At 38.7% G+C, this 7,749-nt stretch overlaps 1 pseudogene; it reads left to right on the top strand.

Moving 5' to 3' along the window:
• The first annotated feature begins 1,789 nt into the window (after positions 1–1,789).
• Positions 1,790–3,163, top strand: LOC137733319 (beta-D-glucosyl crocetin beta-1,6-glucosyltransferase-like; annotated as a pseudogene).
• Positions 3,164–7,749: the final 4,586 nt, after the last annotated feature.

Genomic DNA, 7,749 nt, shown 5'->3' with positions numbered 1-7,749 from the left:
GGAAGCTTCTTTCTCACGACCATTTGAAAGGGTGCAAAAGCAACAAGCCAATGATGCCTTTGTCCACTTGGGCCACTGTGTCATTTTCAATTAATTTTCAATAGGGTTTTATAATTATTACAAGACTCACATTAAAATTAAAATTCGATTGATGTAGTTATTAAATAAGAATACCGTCAATTAATGTAATTTTTCCGTTAAAATCTCAATGGTACTTCAATTAGTGTGTTGAATTCGCAAGTTTATAGACTAGTCGCAAATCTAATTAAACATTGCCACATGGATAAATTATTCAAAACTATATAAAAATAAGTAACTTAAAATTATCATTTAGTATTACGGATTAATGGTATTTTTCTCACCAAAGCTGAATTTGAATTACATTATTACTAGTTCATTGTAAGGTTAAGTCTATCTCCTCTCTCTTAATGTAGATAATATTGTTTGTTAAAAAAATCATTAAAACTAGCCACTTATTAGTACGTTCTAGTGATATTCATCTTCACTTATAAGCGACAACTCCTTTAGTAAGGGTGTCAACAAATTTCAACGAGGAAAAATAAAGAGATCGCCTGGGTTAGGAAGGAAGATAAAGAGTGCTTTTAGTAGGGGTAGAATTGGAATAATAATAGTAGATTTGATTTTTACCAAAAACGAATTTGAACCACATTATTATGGTAAGTCTAGTCTATAACTTAACTCATTTCTCCATCTTTTAGTGTAAATAATATGATTGTTCAAAAAAAAAAATCATTAAAACTAAATTTAATAAAACTTTATTGATAAATTACTTTCACTATGAGCAATACTCAATTAGTTTAAAAAAGAGAGTCATGGGGAGGGACGTCATCGTTAACCAAAGACCCATCTCTGCAATTACCGAGTCGAGGACATCTTCCAAACTTGTCGTAAAACTTCTAATTTCATTCCTAGGTTGGCTTGCTGTCTTAAAATTAGGGAAAGGTGCTGCGATGGGGACTGGCGGCTGTGGCCGGCTGAGTGTCGTTGCAGATGAGAATGAGTTGGCGGCTGGTTCGACGGAAAGTGGGTGTGGCTGGTTTGGAGTGGGTGGGTACGATCAGGGCGAGGAAAGGAGGGGTTGACGTATCGATGGTGACGGAAAAGGAGTGCTACTTGATAAAACAATATTGAGGAGTACCACTTCCTTGTAAGTAAAAGTTCTTATGTTCAAATTTTGTGAACATTTGATTCGACGAGAGATCATATTCTTGAAACTTTTTATAATCTAAAAATTGACGTGCGTTGTAAGTTATCTTAATATTTAGGTTGTTCTTGCAAATCCCGAAGGATTCATCAACAATGAATAAGAGGGGCAATTAAGATTAGAATTAGATCCTCTACAAGTTAAGGTGCAAGTATTAGTTAGTAAGGAGGACGTGAAAAGTGTGTACATTTCAGATGCTTTGCCTTTTTATTTGTTCCACCAATGCTCTTGGCTGTACTGTACATTGTGGTTGTTTGTCATTTTGTTAATTTGTTGCTTTTATCTTACCAGACCAACACAAAGAAAGAATTGTAGACTTCCTTTTTATTTGCATGTCATGATATCGGCCTTTGTGGAAGAGTTTATCCGAACTACGACGCCGATTCAATCTGGAATTTACGTATGCACTGACACCAACCATGCACATGAAGCTTCCACGTTTCTCTTCTCAAGCTTTTTTCATGACTCATCTGTATATATCTTGGCATTTACTCATCAGTCATCACCGTCGCTTCTGTCTCAAAACCCAACTCTCTGAGAAATTAAGAATTTAGGAGTCAGCAAATGGATTCTATTCAGCAAAGAAAAACTAGTATTCTTGTGCTTCCATGGCTTGCTCATGGCCACATATCTCCATTCCTAGAGCTATCCAAGAAGCTGACCTCTAGGGGGAATTTTCACATCTTCTTTTGCTCCACACCTGTAAATCTCAACTCCGTCAAACCAGAACTCCCTCAAAAATACTCTCACTGCATTGAGCTTGTGGAACTCCATCTTCCATACGATGAGTTGCCTGAACTGCCACCTCACTACCACACTACCAATGGCCTCCCACCCCATCTCATGCCCACTCTCAAAAAGGCCTTTGACATGGCCAGCGAGAACTTCTCCAACATCCTCAAAACCCTAAAACCAGATTTGCTCATATATGATTTTCTTCAACCATGGGCACCCTCTAGAGCATTGTCGAAAAATATTCCAGCAGTCCAGTTCTTCCCTAGCTGTGCTGCCATGGCTTCATTTGGTAATCATCGCCGTTGTAAAAGCCCTAGTGCCAGATTTCCTTTTCCTTCAATCTATCTTCGGGACTATGAGTTAATGAAGTTCAACAATTTGGGAAAATCTCCATCAAATGGCCTCAACGATGGAGAGCGTGTACAGAAATGCATCGAACAATCTTGTAAGATCATTTTGATAAAGACTTCTAGAGAGATCGAAGCAAAATATATCGATTATCTCTGTGGTTTATTGGGGAAGGTGATTGTGCCTGTTGGTTCACTGGTTCAAGAACCTTTAGATGGAGAAGGAGAGGAAACAGAAATCATAAAATGGCTAAACACTAGAGAAAGATCTTCGGTCGTGTTTGTTTCCTTTGGGACTGAGTACTTTTTGTCCAAGGAGGAAATACAAGAGATAGCTCTTGGGTTAGAGCTCAGCAATGTTTGTTTTATTTGGGTTATTAGGTTTCCTGTGGGCGAGACAACTAAAATTGAAGAGGTATTGCCAGAAGGGTTTATGGAGAGAGTGGGAGAGAGGGGATCGGTTGTGGAGGGTTGGGCTCCATAAGCAAAGATATTGCAGCATTCTAGTATTGGCGGGTTTGTGAGTCACTGTGGATGGAGCTCTGTTGTGGAGAGTATCAAGTTTTGTGTTCCAATTATAGCCATCCCTATGCATCTGGACCAGCCTCTGAACGCTAGATTGGTAGAGGAAGTCGGTGTCGGTCTGGAGGTTCGGAGAACTGGAAGTGGCAGCCTTGAACGAGAAGAGGTAGCAAAAGTGATCACAGATGTTTTGGTGGAGAAAATAGGACAGACTTTGAAAGGAAAGGCAATGGAATTGAGTGAAAACATGAAGAACAAAGAGGATGAAGAGATAGATGGGGTGGTGGAGGAGTTGAGGCAACTCTGTAGGACAGGGGAATCAAGTAGCACATAGGATAGGACATCACTTTTCCACTTTTAAACGGTGTTAATCTCTCTTTGTATGAAATAACTATTTGATCGTTATCCGTGAATAATGTGTAATCGGGTGTAAGATTGAATAATATCGAATAAAAATGATTCAACTGGTTGTGTAAGCAAATTAAGTTCTTTTTGAACTGTTTCTGTGTCATAATGATGATCTACTTCAACATGACGGGTTTGATGAAGTAACACGCGATTACAATCAACGAGAATAGAACCATATTATAGCTTAGTACCTACTGTACGAAATATTCTTTACACTTCGACTTTTACACATTTAATTTTTTTCAACCTCAAAAGTTAAGTCCACTTGTTTTGCACTATGCGACTACTATTTATGACAATCTCTATTGAAGATGTGTTTTTTATTAGGACGATCTTTTTATTTTCAATTTTTTCTTTCATATTGAAATATGAATGAGAGGTGTTAAGCTTTTTATCATCCTGATGTCAAGATATTTTTCTGCAGGACCTCCCCTTCAGTATTGCCACCACAGTAGAGTTTGATCAACAAGTTCGGGATACCAGAATATCGAACCATGAACGAAGAAAGGCATGAGAGAAAGCATATTGGCTAGTGATTGTGAGGCCCAAATTCTTGACTAGAGGGGATACCAAAGGCATCTGCCCTTCCATCCTTTGGATAGATAGGGGGAGGGCAGAACTTTTGGTTTGTCATGTTGTCAAAGAGTTGAACAGTAGGAGTATCATAAATGTCGTAAGTCGAGGGCGGCCATAACATAAGGTTATTACTTTCGCGTCTCTCTAGATATTTTTAGATAGAGAGAGAGAGAGAGAGAGAGAGAGAGATTCGTTGCGCGAGCAACCCAACTGTGCGTTACATATGCTCTACAAGCCACACTCCATCTTTCTTCCCAACGAGCCCATTTTTCCTTTGATTTGGAAGACGGGTGTTGCGTTCGGTTCTAAAGGCATGATTTTCAGTACGTCTTCAGATAGGGCCCCACTGGTCCGGCTAGCTAGTGAGCAGTTCTTTCGAGCGAGAAGCGGGCCCAAAATGGGAATGGGCTAGGGTTATGAACTTATAATCTATAATTTGATGATCGAGTCCATTCCAAGATTATAAGTTCATTTCATACCAGACCAGACCGGGATAGGGTTATATACATTTTAATTATGAGAATGGGTCATTCGAGCGTATCTAAATAGGTAATATGTTTACATATGGATCCCTACATTGTTACATTCCATTTAGGATTAGGAATAGGAGTAATCGGACCTGTTTTTTACATATCTCTCATTATTTTGGATGAAACCATATTTGCGTCACCTCTTTGGGCTTCTATTTAAACGAGAAATCGGTTTGATTGTCCATCTTTTTATATAATAATATATATTGAGAGTTGCTAGATCCACCCAATTGTCTTATTTCCTCACCCACGTTATATTTACACCCACTATAAAAAGTTTAAAAAACTAAAATGTTATTTCCCTACCCACTATTATTCCTAAAATAACCCTTAATATATATATATATATATATGTTGTAGGCATAATTAACTGAATAATTATGAAGGCGAGAAAAAGAGAGAGGGTGCGGCATAGAGTGAGATGTGTAATTGTGAGGTGTGTTTTATTCCAAGATCCTAACTATTGAACTTCAGGTCAAGGCATAAACGAGTTTTCCCAGGATCCTTCATCTCAAAATTCCATCTTCAGGTGCAAGGCAGTTTTCTCAAGCTATTCTAAAGTCTTAGTGAGATTCGTGTCAACGACATAAACTGTAACTCTAGCAATTCAGAATAAGACTTCATAGTTTAACATGTAAGGGCATAATTCATCCTTGACTGATCAAATAATCACTTAGACGGGTATACCACATCAGTCAGATTTTTTCAATCCATAAGTGAACACCTTAAAACGAGTTAAGAGCGTGTTCCATGATTTGGAACTATTTGAACCAATCCATGTAATTCTTCGGGAACTTACGTATAAATCTTCGTATCTATATCCCCATGGAGAAAACATTAACCACATTTCATAATGCTACTATCAATCACATGACGTTTGAGAAAAACCTTGTGTTGTAAGGCATGCATCATATCTCACTATTTCATTCATCTTATAACGCATCATTTCCCACTTGTAACACAATGGGGTTACCTTGGGCAGTGTAGGAACGACAAGTTCAAAACACACTTTGGTAAAGAATTTGACTTGGATTGTAATTTCAGTTGTCCAATTAGTTCTACGTTGTCACTAAATCAACGGAACATGGTTCGATATCATCGTTTTTCATTTATGTCGGTAGCTACCATATAAGTGAAAACATCATCGATGGTAATCTCATTTCAATTCCATTTAGCTCATCCAAACTAGTATATTAGACCAAGAACTTCAAGTCTCGGGAGTAATTCGGATTAATCTCATGAGATAGAAATGATTTGAGACAGCGATCAAGTATGGATTCATTGTTGTGCCGTGTCTTCCTTTTCTAGGGAAGTGAATCCTACGAACCGAATAATATATCGTGCTTCAGGCCAAGATATATTGATTGGCTATCCGTCGATGTACTGGACCGTCCAACAGGGACGGCACACCTTCTAGGGATGTTGACTCAACGTCCGTTAAGTATGTATATCCTTGCATGCATGTTTACAGCTAGTACATGATCTCGTCACTTTAGCTAGATCAGAGGAATGCGTCTGGAGAAATATTCTGAAAACTAGAATTTATCGCACTTGCTTGTCATACTTGTGCGGTATGAGGATTGAGATGAGACATAATGGGTAACGTCCACGTAACTTCACGACATTCTACAAGAACGTTGACTTTCTTATCTCCCCCTAACGGTGGGAAGACTGTCTCATTGAAGTGACAACCTACAAATGAGTGATAAAGAGATCGTGTGCAAGGGCTTTAAGAGAGCTAGTGTGAAGAAGAATCATAATCGACAAAGATTCACATCCTTCTTTAAGGGCCCATATTAGTACGTTGCGGTAGCGCACCTTAGCACATGGAATGCACACCCAAATGTGTAAATACGAAAAATGTCAGGTTCGTACCCAGTAACCAACTGTAACGTTGGGATGGTTGGGTGGCAATGGGCCTTAAGGCGAACCAACATAACTGCGTGCAAGATTGCATAGCTCTAGGCAAAAATCGAAAACTTGGTATGTACACCAAAATTCAGGCAATCATTTAAATTGCGCTTTATGATCACTAGACGAGGCTATTTGGAGTGAACATGGGAATTCGATTATAAACCCAAAATACATGCAATACTTTATAAACTTTCCGACATTATCTAGTTTCCCGAACTTTATGGGATAAGTAGGGGTGAACCCTTAATCGGCCAGGAGGTTTAGCAACAATGTGTGTGGATTAACATATGACCAGTTTGTCGATTCATCAACCAAAACTATAAGTATTTATATGGTCTGCATTTTGGTTGGATTAGTCCACATATATTCCCTTGAATCTACTGTGAAAAGAGACTCGTTTCGTATATTTGCTAGGGATGATTTAGAAATCAAATTTCCCAAAACGAGCGAGTTTTGGCAAAGTGTTCTTGTAGGCATAAGATCCTTACTTCAAGTAAGGAGATGTGTCGTAGCATCATTGTTCGACCTAAGTGTCCCAAAAAAGGTTGTGCCAAAGCAAGTAAAACTACTCAATCACCATGCTCCAGGCTGGCCACATGTGGCGTGTTCCTAGTTGGGAGACAACCCATTGCCCCAAATCAAAGCTGCATGCTCATTTTTGGAGGTGGTGCAAAGATATTCCACTCTATTTTCTTCGGTGGTTTCATTTATGATCATTGTTCTCTAGAATATCCTTAAAAACTCAACGACATGGAGAATTTAAGGTCCCTTAAATGGTAATTCAGTACCATTCATACAACGAGGAGTGTGCCAATGCTCTTAATCAGGTTGGATAGCCTTGAAGTCGTTGTTAGAGATGTGCTTTAGGTGTAAAGTTAGTGTGCGTAGTATCACATTCATCTACCAGACAACTAACTTTCCCACATTTCTACCTAATCATGTGTTTAATTGAATTGGGTCACATGTATTGAGAAACATGATTCAATTAACTCGTATTTGAGGACAATATCAATAAGATTATCCATAACTAAAACAAACACCAAACTTGAATCCAAAAACATAGAAAAATGTTCACAAAGTAAATGGTTTACTAAAGGGATTCGGCCAACAAGGCTATCCATGTCAAAATTCTGCTCTTTCAACGGTGTTCGGTAAAGCAAAGTTAGTCTCACATATTGACTACAAGAATGGTACTCCTTAATGACATTGGTAGGCATACGAACATGTGCATAACCAATAATCTATTCCATCGAGATGGAAGTAGATTTTGCAGGGTTAAGGGTTGGGAATACTATCCCTTATTCTTGAAGTTTTAGGTCTTAGATGCCAAGGATCATGCTTCGTGCATGATGCCACACCTTGGCAGGCCCTGATTCTACCATAGGTTGTAAAAATAAACTCGAAATTGGATCGTAAGAGAGACAGACCCAAACTTGGGTTTGGTAGGCTCCAGCCGAAGCTAGATGGGTTTGTTCAGTAGGCTTTTACCGAA

Source organism: Pyrus communis, chromosome 5 (genome assembly GCF_963583255.1).
Source record: "Pyrus communis chromosome 5, drPyrComm1.1, whole genome shotgun sequence".
NCBI classification, from domain to species: domain Eukaryota; kingdom Viridiplantae; phylum Streptophyta; class Magnoliopsida; order Rosales; family Rosaceae; genus Pyrus; species Pyrus communis.
This window is presented reverse-complemented; position numbering and strand designations above follow the sequence as displayed.